At 35.8% G+C, this 14115-nt stretch overlaps 1 long non-coding RNA gene across 2 annotated transcripts in view; it reads left to right on the top strand.

The window, feature by feature from the left end:
* The window catches only part of LOC135969908 (uncharacterized), a 49046-nt gene that overhangs the window by 18293 nt on the left and 16638 nt on the right, over positions 1 to 14115 (top strand). The window contains exons 2-3 of one of the 2 annotated variants that reach the window (XR_010585262.1): positions 2738 to 2794; positions 7986 to 8134. This is a non-coding gene — a long non-coding RNA (uncharacterized lncRNA). The remainder of the gene's footprint in view (positions 1 to 2737; positions 2795 to 7985; positions 8135 to 14115) is intronic. The other variant, XR_010585263.1, reaches the window with a different exon arrangement.

The raw sequence follows: 14115 nt of genomic DNA, 5'->3' as shown, positions 1-14115 counted from the left end.
GACAATCCTAAGTCAAAAGAACAAAGCTGGAGTCATCACGCTACCTGACTTCAAACTATACTACAAGGCTACAGTAATCAAAACAGCATGGTACTGGTACCAAAACAGAGATGTAGACCAATAGAACAGAACAGAGCCCTCAGAAATAATACCACACATCTACGGCCATCTGATCTTTGACAAACCTGAGAGAAACAAGAAATGAGGAAAGGATTCCCTATTTAATAAATGGTGCTGGGAAAATTGGCTAGCCATAAGTAGAAAGCTGAAACTGGATCCTTTCCTTTCTCCTTATATGAAAATTAATTCAAGATGGATTAGAGACTTAAATGTTACACCTAATACCATAAAATCCCTAGAAGAAAACTTAGGTAACACCATTCAGGACATAGGCATGGGCAAGGACTTCACGTCTAAAACACCAAAAGCAACGGCAACAAAAGCCAAAATTGACAAATGAGATCTCATTAAACTAAAGAGCTTCTGCACAGCAAAAGAAACTACCATCAGAGTGAACAGGCAACCTACAGAATGGGAGAAAATTTTTGCAATCTACTCATCTGACAAAGGGCTAATATCCAGAACCTACAAAGAACTCAAACAAATTTACAAGAAAAAAACAAACAACCCCATGAAAAAGTGGGCAAAGGATATGAACAGATATTTCTCAAAAGAAGACATTCATACAGCCAACAGACATATGAAAACATGCTCATCATCACTGGCCATCAGAGAAATGCAAATCAAAACCACAATGAGATACCATCTCACACCAGTTACAATGGTGATCATTAAAAAGTCAGGAAACAACAGATGCTGGAGAGGCTGTGGAGAAATAGGAACACTTTTACACTGTTGGTGGGATTGTAAACTAGTTCAACCATTGTGGAAAACAGTGTGGCGATTCCTCAAGGATCTAGAACTAGAAAAACCATTTGACCCAGCCATCCTATTACTGGGTATATACCCAAAGGATTATAAATCATGCTGCTATAGAGACACATGCACACGTATGTTCATTGCGGCACTATTCACAATAGCAAAGGCTTGAAATCAACCCAAATGTCCATCAGTGACAGCCTGGATTAAGAAAATGTGGCACATATACACCATGGAATACTATGCAACCATAAAAAAGGATGAGTTTGTGTCCTTTGTAGGGACATGGATGCAGCTGGAAACCATCATTCTCAGCAAACTATCGCAAGAACAGAAAACCAAATACAGCATGTTCTCACTTATAGGTGGGAATTGAACAATGAGATCACTTGGACACCCGAAGGGGAACATCACACACTGGGACCTATTGTGGGGAGGGGTGAGGGGGGAGGGATTGCATTGGGAGATATACCTGATGTAAATGACGAGTTGATGGGTGCTGATGAGTTGATGGGTGCAGCACACCAACATGGCACATATATACTTATGTAACAAACCTGCACGTTGTGCACATGTACCCTAGAACTTTAAGTATAAAAAAAAAATACACAGCTGACTGTTTGCCATAAGAAACGTCTTTCGGAAAAGACATGTAGAATCGTGTTGCTTCAGTATAGTCCATCAGGAGGAGGACGGAAAAGACATTCACTTTCCAGATTCTTAAAGTCCCCAGTCCCTCGTTTTTATTCTCCCCATGGGCGTTAAAATTCTTGCTTTCTTGGATTGTCCTCCTTTCCCTGTCTAGGCAATTGCTGGAAAAGCTGGATGTCAATCCCTGAGGCTGGATGTCTTCCTCTAGGTCAGAAAGCTTTGGACAGGAACAGAACTTGTGTGTGTCCCGCTGGGTGAGGCTTTAGTGCTAGAGTTGCAGTGGCCCACTATGGTGACATCAAGAGGGACTCTGATACATTCCACTTCTTACCTCCAAACAAGCTGTAGTAGTAAATAGTGTCAGAAGGGAAAATAAAGGCAGAGGCTTAAAGAGGCAGATAGTTAAACTGAGTTCATCCCTTGTGCCTTTCTGCTTGCATCCTTTTATGGTATCTGGATCTTATATAAGAACAGGATGGTATCATATCTTCCATAAAAGGGAATATGCAGGTTCCACCGCTTTAAAAATCTTAACAAACTTTAACAAACTGAAACTGTAGTCTGCAGTGCAGCAGCTAACCCCAAGATCTAGTACCATGGAGTCAAGATTTCCTTCATCCTAAGCCATCATCTTCCCTCATCTGGTATGCTTGCTTTCTGGAGTGACCTAGATATTAAATTCAAACTCAGAGAAGTGTGATTTCTTGTTGTGCTAATATATATTCACAATTTTCATTGGCCATGGAAATGCCAAAAGACAGTCTAGTGAATTACTTAGGTTCCAGGTCTACTCTTATGTTCCCCCATGGTGCAGTTGTAACTGTAGGTATCCCTGGTCAAAGTCAATTTCCCCACTCAGTAAAATAAGTTTGCTCTTGGGATGCTAGTATCATGGCCCCCTTTCCTTTAATATATCAGATTTCTTTTTTCAGATGCCTGACCAAATAGCCAAGATATTATTTTCCAGGAATAAGTAAGTCCATATCTTTATGTATGACTGTTTCTCTTTTCATATAAAGTGGATGTTAAAGTGCACCACTCATAGATCTAGTCACTGGAAGGATTTTTCTTTATCCTTATTTTTATAAAATCACCCTTTAGTGGAACTATAATGAGTAACAGATTAACTCCAGTTAGTATCATCATATCATTCTTAAATTTCTGTAAACCAGGCCTGAGCATTTTTCTTCATCTAATTAGGTTGTAGGGAAACCCCCGTGAAACTACAGGTAAGAAGCAAGATAGAAGCATCAGGACAAAAGAGGTAAGTGTCAAAGGAGTGTAGAACACCTATTCATAACTTACACATTAGCAGGTCTGTTACCCACAAGGTGACAGCTTTAGTTGTGTAATTATTTGATGTTCCATAGTCAGGTACATAGTTTCATCTAAGGCATAGTAGCTGCAGATTAATATATTCATTTAATGAACATTTTAGCTAAACATACACTGCTAAATAACTCATAAAGACTATGTTTCAGGTCAGATATAAAAATGCATTGTACTGAATATAAAAGAAAATATATCAGTATTTGTGGAACACATCTCAAGTAGTGTTGAGTGAAAAATTTACAGCATTAAATGAATGAATTAAAGGAAATATTCTAAGTTCCTACCTCAAGTATCTAGAAAAAGAAAAATAAATCCAAACCAAGTAGAATTGGAGAAATAATAAAGATATGAGCATAAATAAATGAAATAGAAAACAGAAAAACAATAGAGAAAACCAATACAACAAAGATTTGGTTCTTTGCAAAACATCAATAAAACTGACAAATATGTAGCATGACAGAGAGACAGAAAGAGACACATGGAAAACAAAGTACCAATATCATGAATGAAACAGGAATATCACTATAATTCCTGCAGACATCAAGAAGATATGAAAAACTATGCACATAAATGGGACAAAATAGATGAAATGGGCCCTTTCTTGAAATACACAAACTACTATAACTATTAGCACATACAATTTAACAATATAAAAATGTTATACACCATAGTCAAGTGAAGTTCATTCCAGGGATGCAAAACAAGATCAATATTTGACAATCAATATAGTCCACCACATTAATTAGCTAATTTTAAAAAACATATCAATTGATGTAGAAAAATCCTCAGTTTGATAAGCAGCATCTACAGAAATCCTACATCTAGCATTCTCCTTCAGTGGTGAAAGTTTGAAACATTTCCTCCTAAGATCTGTAACAAGGCAAGTATACATGCTCTCACAATTTTTATTCAATAAACATTAGAAATTGTAGCTAGTGGATTAAGGCAAGAAAATAAAAATTAAGGGCATGCAGATCAGAAAGGAAAAATGAAACTTTTTATTTGCAGATGACATGACTGTCAATGTAAAAATTTAAATTCAATCTAATAAAATTCTAGAATTAATCAGTTTAGCAAGGTCACATGACACAAGTTAAAATTCAAAAATCAATTATATTCCTATCTACTAGCAACAAACATGTGGATACCAAAATTGAAATTACAATATATTTTATTACTTCCAAAAATCAAAATGACTTACAGGTATATTTAATAACCATTTATAGTAACTGTATCCTGAAAACTAAAAATCATTTATTAAAAAAGTCAAAAAAGATCTAAGTAAATGGAAAGACGTACCATATTTATGGGCTAGAAGGCTAACATGGCAAGCATGAATTTCTGCCGAGTTAATATACAGGTGTAACAAACTTCTTACCAAAATTCTATGTTTTTTGTAGATATAGACAAGATCTATAGAATAGCTAAAACTATTTTGAAAAAGAAGAATGAAATGGAAGGAATCTGTTTCTCTGGTTTCAAGATTTAACATATAGGTATAGTAATCAATAGTATGTGACTGTGGTAGAAGAATAATCATATAGATCAACAGAACAGAATAGAGAACCAAGAAATAGACCCACACAAATATAGCCAACTGATTTTTTACCAAGATGCAAAAGCAATTCACTGAGGAAAGATAACTCTTTCAACAATAATAGTGAAGCAATTGGAAACAAATCCATAGGCCAAAAAATCAAATCTTACACTGTACATAAAAATTAACACATAATAGATCACAAACTTAAATGTAAAAAGCGAAATGATAAGACTCTTCGAAGAGTAGGATGAAGAACATCTTCAGAATGTAGAGTTAGGCAAATAACTCTTATATTTTAAACCAAAAGTATGATAGTTACAGGAAAAACTGATATGTTGGAATTCATTGAAATGAAAAGTGTTGGTCTGCAAAAAGCTGACAAGAGGATGAAAAGACAAGCTATAGACTAGGCAAAAGTATTTGAAAACAATGTATCTAACAAAGAACAAGTATCTAGAATTTATGAAAACTCTCCAAACTGAACAACAAAGAAATAAACAATCTGATTAGAAAATGAGTAATCACAGGCAGAGGCATTTCACCAAAAGGCATTTAGAAATGGAAAATAAGCACATGAAAAGCTATTCAACATCATTAGCCTTTAGGGAAATGCAAATGTAAATCACAGTAGATATCACTACACATCTACCAGAATGCCTAAGAGAAAAAAGTGACAACACCAAACGCTGGTTAGGACACAGAGAAACTAGATCACTCCTAAATTACTTGTAAGAATATAAATGGTTCAATTACTCTAAGAAACATTTTGAAATTTTTTTTAAAATCTCACATAGAACTACCATATAACCCAGCAATTTTATTCTTGAGCAGTTTTCCATAGGAAAAAAAACTTAAATTCATACAAAAACATGTACACGAATGTTTATTAGTTTTATTCAAAATAGTTAAAAACTAGAAAGGACCCAGATGATCTTCAAAGAGGGAATTGTTAAGGAAACTTGGATATCCTTATCATGAAATACTGCTTAACACCAAAAAGAACAAACTATTGATACACACAACAAGCTCAACGAATCTCCAGAGAATTACGCTGAGTCAAAAGCAGTTAATCCCCAAAGGTTTCATACTAAATGATTTCATTTAAAAACTGTTATGGGCTGAATATGTTTCTGCAAATTTTGTATGCTTAAGCCTTAATTCTACCTCAGAATGTGATTATATTTGGATATAAGGTCTTTAAAGAGATAATTAAGGTAATAAGAGGTCATTAAAGTGGGTCTTAATCTAATATGCCTGGTGTCTTTAAAATAATAGGTGATTAGGACACACACACAGAGTGGCAAGACTAGGCATCTAACAGTCAAAGAGAAGGCTTCAGGAAAAAAACAACCCTGCCAACACCTTGATCTTGGACTTCTAGCCTCTAGAACTATGAGGGCATAAATTTCTCTTGTTTAAGCCACCCAGTCTGTGGTACTTTGTTATGGCAGCCCTAGCCAATGAATACAATAACCTTCCTGAAGTGAAAAAATTACAGAAATATGGAACATATTAGTGGTTGTCAGGGATTAAGAAAAAGAGTGAAAGGGGATTGGGTGTAATTGCAAAACAGCAAAATGAGAGATCCTTGTGATGATGGAAATGTACTGTATCTTGACTCTTACAATATTCATATCCCAGTCGAGATATTGTACTATAATTTGCAAGATAGTACCATGGTGGGGGAGACTGTTTAAAGGGTACAAATGCTTGCTTTGTATTGTTTCTTACCATTCCATGTGTCTACAATTATTCCCACATAGGAAAATGTTAAACTAAATATGAGATATTATGTCAATATTCAACCAGAAGGGATTTAATAGAGACTGTACAGAAAAATTGGAAAAGCAAAATTATAGAATCTGTAAGAATTGATTTAATTATTGATTTCTAGGCTATATCCAATAAAGCTACAAATCTGAGGTCAGAAAATTGCCACCCCCAATTACTCATCAGGCCCTGGATCAAACCAGTCACTATAGTTATCTCCAAATTTCCAGATCCCTACGTTTGTGCTAGCCAGCAACCATATCACCAAGAGAATGGGCTCTGTCACATTCGTGACCTTTTAATCTCACACCAGTATAACTAATTTATGAAAGTTAATTTATATACAATGGTCCAGATTAAGGAAATCTAGAAAGTTAGTTTTTAAATTTCCAACCTCTCCACCTAGAAGGCAGTTGGAATGGAAATTTTTAGAGGAAATACATATTACCAACTACACTAATACTTGTCTTTTAGGGTCATAGTAAGAATTAAATAATTTTTGTGGAAGTGTTTCCTTAACTGCTAGTCGAATGTTAGTTTCACTTCTAATCTTCACGTCTACATAGCTTGAAAAATTGCCTCTTCTTTACTCTTAGATTTCATTAATGGGAAGGTGATGAAAGTGGGATGAGAAGCCCTTTGTCAAATCCATACATCTGTATTCAGTAAAATATAGACTTTCAGTCCTTGGCAGTTTTCCCATCTCTTTCTATGCTATCAGTTGCATATCCACATTACAACTTGTAACTCTTAAATTCATACTTTTCACTCTGATCTTAAGCTTTGAAATTTCATCTTATATATCAGGTATCTTCAACTAAGATGTTCTAAATGTACTTCATAATTAATTTTCTCCAAATTCAAGACATCTTGGGGAGGGGAATTAGGGACATATTGGTCAAAAATACAACATTTCCTTTAAAGTCCTTAAATTTAAGGCAAGAGGAATAAGTTCATGAAATCTATTGTACAATATGGTGGCTATGGTTAATATCAATGTATTGTCTTGAAAATTGCTAAGAGAGTAGGTTTTAAGTGTTCTCAGCATAAAAAAAAAAAGTTGGGAATAGTTCATATGTTAATTAGCTCAAAAAAACTCCCACAAATGCAAGACACCTTGAATTTGGGTTATATGTACAGTTTCATTAAAAAATGATTCAAAGATTTGCAGCAATATAGACAGTAAAAGAGGTTAAAAATGAAAGTAAGGAGATTTCAAAAATAGATAATGAACTGAAGCAAGTTTATATGCCTCTCAAGATATCACAGTTTTGCCTGTCTCCAAAATCTTGGACCAAACCAAGTGACCTTGTGATTACTTTCTCCACTTTTTCTCCTAACATCTCTTTCTCAGTCTCTTCCAGGGTGAAGGATGGACTTTGCTGTGTTCTCTTTTGTACATGCCTCAGTGAGATGCGCAAAGCACAACTTGGTCAGATTCACAGAGACTCTCGTCTCCTCTAACTCTTCCTGACTCAGGTGAAAATCACCTCATGCAATCTGGTTTACCCAAGTAAAGGCCTGGGTAACAGAACCTAGAAGCCTGGGAAAGATAACACACTGTAGTGAACCAGAGATAGACAAAAAGAAATGAACATTTAATCCCTTTCATTTTCTCTGCCTGCGAAACTGTTCAGGATGGGGTGGGCTTACACATCCTGTCTGAAAAATGAGCCTTATGACCTCAAAACTGGCTGTGTTATATTTTTGAAGCTGTGGCCAGTTGGATAATGTATCAATTTGTATTTTCTCTTCTGCTCTGTCTTGCCTCACTTTTTCATTTCCTTTTCTCCCTTTATTCTTGCAGCCCAAGTACTGCATTTCCAAATAAAGTCACTCACAGTGTTTAATCAGGCTGTAAATTTTAAGAAATCTGGACCAAGATAGTTTTCTCCAAGAGTATCCCACAAATGCAGATCTTCAGAGTGAGATTTTATTACTGGATTACTTGCCTGTCTGTTGGTAAGTGAGATCACAATAACAAAGGGAAGATGATAGTAACTTGGCATGCAGTGGTACCACAATCATTAAACATTGGCCTGTGGTTAGTTGTGACCAAGGCTTGGGGAAATCAAATGGGTGCATCATTTGATCACTGTGGAGACAATGATACTTATGAAGATTGTAATTTCAGATGCTTATTTTAATGACATCATAGGTCTTGCAAAATAAAATAATAGGATGGATGCAGCTGCATAAAAGATGCTGTGAAAGCCAGAGATCTTCTGCAGTTTAAAGGAGATTCTGATATGCTGCAGCCGCATAGCAGACAGTGCTTAAACTTAACTCCAGATTATGATCATAACGGTGTCAGATCCTCAGTAGATATGCAATCAGAAGCATGTCTGATGTCAATGCCAGGATCATAATAGGAAAATTGATTAGAATGGAAATATTTGAGTAGAAGAGCCAAAGATCATGGAATCTCCAAGTTCCTCTTACCCCTCCTGGCTGGCAGAGGCTGTTCCTTACCACTTATCAGAGCCTCCGTTTTGCCAGTAGACCAAACAAAGACCTCATTTGAAGTAGGTATCAAATAAAATGTTGCTCGTCTCCTACACTCCACCACCACCTATTGTCTCCAGGCTAACCAGAATCAGGTTTTAGCACATCCCAAAGAGGCTGAAAAATTATCTAAATATCAAAGAAAGAGGAAACCTGGAAAATATGAACTAGCACACACAAATTGAAATGCATGGTTATGGATCCTGAAGGTGTTAGAACAAGAGACAAAAACGTGGAAATTAAATACAAAAAAATTCATCACATGAAGGTATTCACCTATGATTTAGGATTGAAATGTTGGCAAAAATATCTGTAACTGGACATAATTTTCTGGAATCACTTCTTGAATCCTGGGCATCACAATCTAGAGCAAATGATGTAGAGATGATATAAATTCTTTGATATTATTTTGAAGAAAGTCTCAGATTTCAGTAGTTGAGTAAATTCAGAATGAATCTACTCAGTAATAGCTAAGAACAATCATTCTTTCTATTTGTAGGTCCAGGAGGTTCAGAAGATACTTTTTAAAAAATTAAGGTGGTAGGGGATGCTTTGACGAGGAAAGCATCTGAACTTTGAGAATTTCAGTGATGACTGACCTCTGCAGTCCAGAGGCAGTAAAGGCACTGCCATGGAACTGGGGTATTTAATATCAATAGGGATGATGGGATTCCAGGAGGGCATAGCCCGAAGAGCAGAACATAGCTGTGAGAAGCAAGGAAGTCATAATTACTTCAGGCAATAATGTTTTTTCCTACAGGAGATAAGGTGATGGTTAATCAATCACGATGTTCCTAGGAGTTTGACAGATAGACATCTGGCAAGGATATCCTTCCATTTGTGTAACAAAATAGTCAAGGTCTGGCAAGAAGAAAGTTGACAGTCCTCCAGTGAAAAATTAGAGGCTCCCACTCTTTTGAATACTTAAGTCAGTTTAGAGACCAAAGCCCAGTGATTGAAAGGAAGGCTACTACACTTGAGGGAGGACCCTACTGTGCCACCATAAGTATTTATGAAAGAAATAGTTCTCCAGTTTTCCCCAAAGTGAGTTACAGGCATTTCCCAGGGTAACAGCAAAGTGGGAAGAATGGATTACTGAAGTTTTTAAGGATTGCTAGAGACTGTCATGAGCCAAGAAAGATAGAATGGAACCAAACAAATCTTCAAACAAAAACCAATCAATCCAACAGCAAACAAAAATCCCTCTCACAGTTCTCTTGCTAGAATGGAGTTTATGAATAACAGGTGACAAATGGAGTTTTTCCAGTCATTCTGACAGTTGGTTCAGTAGGTCCATGGAAAACCATGGTGGTATTCCTCTTGTCTTTGAATGCATAATTGGAATACATATACCACCATCTGGAAGGACTCTCGTATCTTGTATTGGTTAGCTGACTTGAATGTGGTAGGAATAGTCAAATAAAAGATCCTAAAATGTCTCCCTATATATTCACTGGTCACAGAGAGTAAATTAGGAGCAATATTGCATACTTTGAGTACTTGCAGAAATTAGCATCACTATTGAAAGAATTGAAGGCAGCCTGGCACGATGTCTCATACTTGTAATCCCAGCAATTTGGAAGGCCAAGAGGGAAGGATTGCTTGAGAGTAAGAGTTCGAGACCAGCCTGGGCAACACAGTGAGACCTCATCTCTACAAAAATTTTTTAAAAACACCTGGCATGGTGTCATGTGCCTCTAGTTGCAGCTACCTGGAAGGTTGAGGTGGAAGGATTACTTGAACCTGGAGTTGAGGCTGTAGTGAGCCATGATCTTGTGGGTGATAGAATGAGACCCTGTCTCAAAACATGAAAAGCACTGAACGATGCAAGGTAGTTGGTCTCTACCACGTCTCTATTAAAATGTACAAAATGAAGTAATTTAATGAAGAATAATATTTCACCTGGATTGAAAAACCCAGAATAAAGACTGTCTTAAACTTAAGTAATAATGTAGATACAGAATGTTATTAATAAATACCACCAGGTGGATGTATACCAATGATGATGTCAATAAAAGAAATCATTAAACCAGAGAGAAAGTAAATTGTCTATGAAAACAAAGTTTAGAACATACTCTGAGAATATAACATGACAATCATAAAAAAAGAAAGAATAACCCTAAAAGACTGAGAGTCTAAAGGCAAGTAGAAGAACCCAAGTGTATAACCTCTTGTATTTTTGTATAAATTACATGGGAGAAATTCCACTATTTACCATAGTCCTAGATACTTCTTTGCCCTGGCCCTTATCTAAATTCTAAGACCTTTTCAATTCTTTTTAAAGTTATTTTCTCAAAAAAGGAAAAGTTGAAGGCAGCCCTTAAAGGGAGAATCAAGAAAATAACAATTGATTCTGAAGTTGGGGAACTGAAGATGTATAAGCTCACAAATTGATTGGTCACATATCAATTAATTATACTTTTTATTTAAAATAAGTTTTATACCAAATGTAGGACTAAGCACAAACTATATATGCAAATTATAAAACTCAGAGTACATGAAATGTTAAAACGGCTGTAAATTTGATAAGCATTACTAGTATCATCTTTGGAATAACTCTTTAGAAGAAAAAAGTGGCATTATTATATACAAAAAGTGGATGTTTTATGGCCATTATATATATTAAAATTTTTCTCAAATTATTTGTTTTTATAATGATCTATGTTAAAGCCTCACTAATTTATTGAAAAGTTCAAGTGAGATAACCTCAAAAGTGCTTTAAAATGAATTAAGAATAATGAAATTAATACAAATTATTTGCACATAATAGATTTAGAAAAGCCACACTCATATAGTTTGTTTTCCATTATAAGTAAATACAGGCCATCAATTTTTTGACCATTATACATTATACAGCAGTTCCAGGCTCATTTACCCTGGCACCCAACATAGTTCAAATTCCACTTTCCAAGGGAACATACTTCAGATTTCACTCTCCAAGGGAAAACCAACACATTTGAATGTTAACTCCAATCAAGCCAAACCAGAAAATAAATTTGCTTTAGAAAATGCAGTGTTCTGGCCGGGCGCGGTGGCTCACGCCTGTAATCCCAGCACTTTGGGAGGCCGAGGCGGGCGGATCACAAGGTCAGGAGATCGAGACCACGGTGAAACCCCGTCTCTACTAAAAAAAAATACAAAAAATTAGCCGGGCGCAGTTGTGGGCGCCTGTAGTCCCAGCTACTCGGGAGGCTGAGGCAGGAGAATGGCGTGAACCCGGGAGGCGGAGCTTGCAGTGAGCCGAGATCGCGCCACTGCACTCCAGCCTGGGCTGGGCGACAGAGCGAGACTCCGTCTCAAAAAAAAAAAAAAAGAAAAAAAAAAAAGAAAATGCAGTGTTCTTCAAGTCAAACCTGTATGACACAGGAATATCCCTGATATTATAGATTATTTTGCCATCACTCTACTTAACTAGGAACAGGAAGAGAAGGTTGACTGAAATCACATGTTTTTTTTTTATTATTATACTTTAAGTTCTAGGGTACATGTGCATAACGTGCAGGTTTGTTACATATGTATACTTGTGCCATGTTGGTGTGCTGCACCCATCAACTCGTCAGCACCCATCAACTCGTCATTTACATCAGGTATAACTCCCAATGCAATCCCTCCCCCCTCCCCACTCCCCATAGAATGGCAATCATTAAAAAGTCAGGAAACAACAGGTGCTGGAGAGGATGTGGAGAAATAGAAATCACATTTTTACCTATAGAACAGTACAGCATTTTAAATCATATTTCTCAAGGGCCTTTGCAAAGTTATCTTTAGAAGTTGGCAGTCAAGTTAACTTGAACTCAAATGTGAAATGTATTGAATAATTAAGCATCTAACTATCCATTGCTGACAAGAACATTAAGTTTGTACGTACACAAATAAGTGAAAAAATAGACCAGTAGTAGAAAAATAGCCAACTGTAGCAGAGTTCACTTAATGTAGCTCTACTCTTGCTGTGCTAGTTATATTTGTATGTTAACCTCTTGGGGATTATTACATCTCAGTAGAGATGTTAACCTCTACTAAAGAATGTTAAACATATTGACGCTTTTATTCATTATTTTATTTGTCTCCCCTCAGATGTAATTTATAAAAATTGATCATTTCAAGATGGTGAAGTTGGTATTGAAATAGGAAATAGAAATCTGGTATTCACTGGATGCATGAAATCACCATAAAAATATGCTGAGAATACTATAAAATATTATGGTCAGAAAGACTGTAGCCAAAGAGACGTCAAAAGCAACAGCATCTAATGCAATTAGTATAAAACAATACTGAAATCTATCAATAAAAATTAATGTGTCATCTGTGTAATAAGCAAAGAGGTAGACATTAGCCACCTACTACACTTATAAATTAATTTTGCAAATTGAAGCAAAACCAACAATTTGTACTGGGAAATTTCTTTGTTACTAACAACATGCCACTAGTTCAAGAGTTGCTATATCATGTAAAAAATCCCTATAACTAATCCATCTCTTGTTCAACTCTAGCCTGAAAAGGGATGAATGCGTTATAAGCTTCAGAACCCTTCTCTAAGAACTGGGAGTTCCCAATAAATTATACAGTCTCATTTGGAACAAAATGAAAACTCAATCTACCTAAGAAAGAGTTTCTCAGACATTTCACCTTTGTGTCTGCAGGAAATGAAAAAAAAAAAATTGAAACAGCATTTGTACTCTGTAATTGGTCCAACCTTAATGGAAGATATTCACTAACTGAGCAGAACACCAAGACAAGCTTTTAGTAAATGGCACATTATTTCATAAAGAGCTCTGCTCAAGGCAATTTATTTGAAACAGGAAGGCTTATTTAAAACTACCACTTGGAATTGTGTAGAATCAAATCAATTTCATAGTTTCTTTAATTTTATTGATGTTTCTTCAGCTTTTATATTTTGTACATTTGAAATAACAAAAATATCTGTGAGACGTATCAAATTTAACTCCACTTTAAACTTAATTTTTATCCTTTGAGTGTCTTTTTTTAAAAGAAAAGGTTTGTTTTCATTTCAGGCACTCTGAATATAGCAATAGAAATCATTGTACCAGAGAGTACTCTGACAAATTTTCAGCATTTAATGAGAATGTGGGCAGGAAGCCAAATAACTTGTTCTTCCTGTAGGAAGGTAAAGATTATTATATTATTGGGCAATTATGTTTACAATGGAAAGTCTAGAATAAAGAAGCCTCAATACGGTTTGTGGAACAAACCGTGCGAGAGAGTGGCAGCAAATTTTATGGCAGATTTTGCCACCAGACCTCAATGTGTATTATGCCTCGGGACTAGATCAGCTTTGGAATTCAAACACTTCCTCATTTCCATCTCTAAACACTGGATTGTCATTTCCCTGCAACGAGTATTCCATTTGCCTTCATTCGTAGTTGCAGGGTATTTCCTGGTAATCATTACATTTCCTGTAACCATAAAATAATTACCAA

Source organism: Macaca fascicularis, chromosome 3 (genome assembly GCF_037993035.2).
Source record: "Macaca fascicularis isolate 582-1 chromosome 3, T2T-MFA8v1.1".
Lineage (NCBI taxonomy): Eukaryota > Metazoa > Chordata > Mammalia > Primates > Cercopithecidae > Macaca > Macaca fascicularis.
This window is presented reverse-complemented; position numbering and strand designations above follow the sequence as displayed.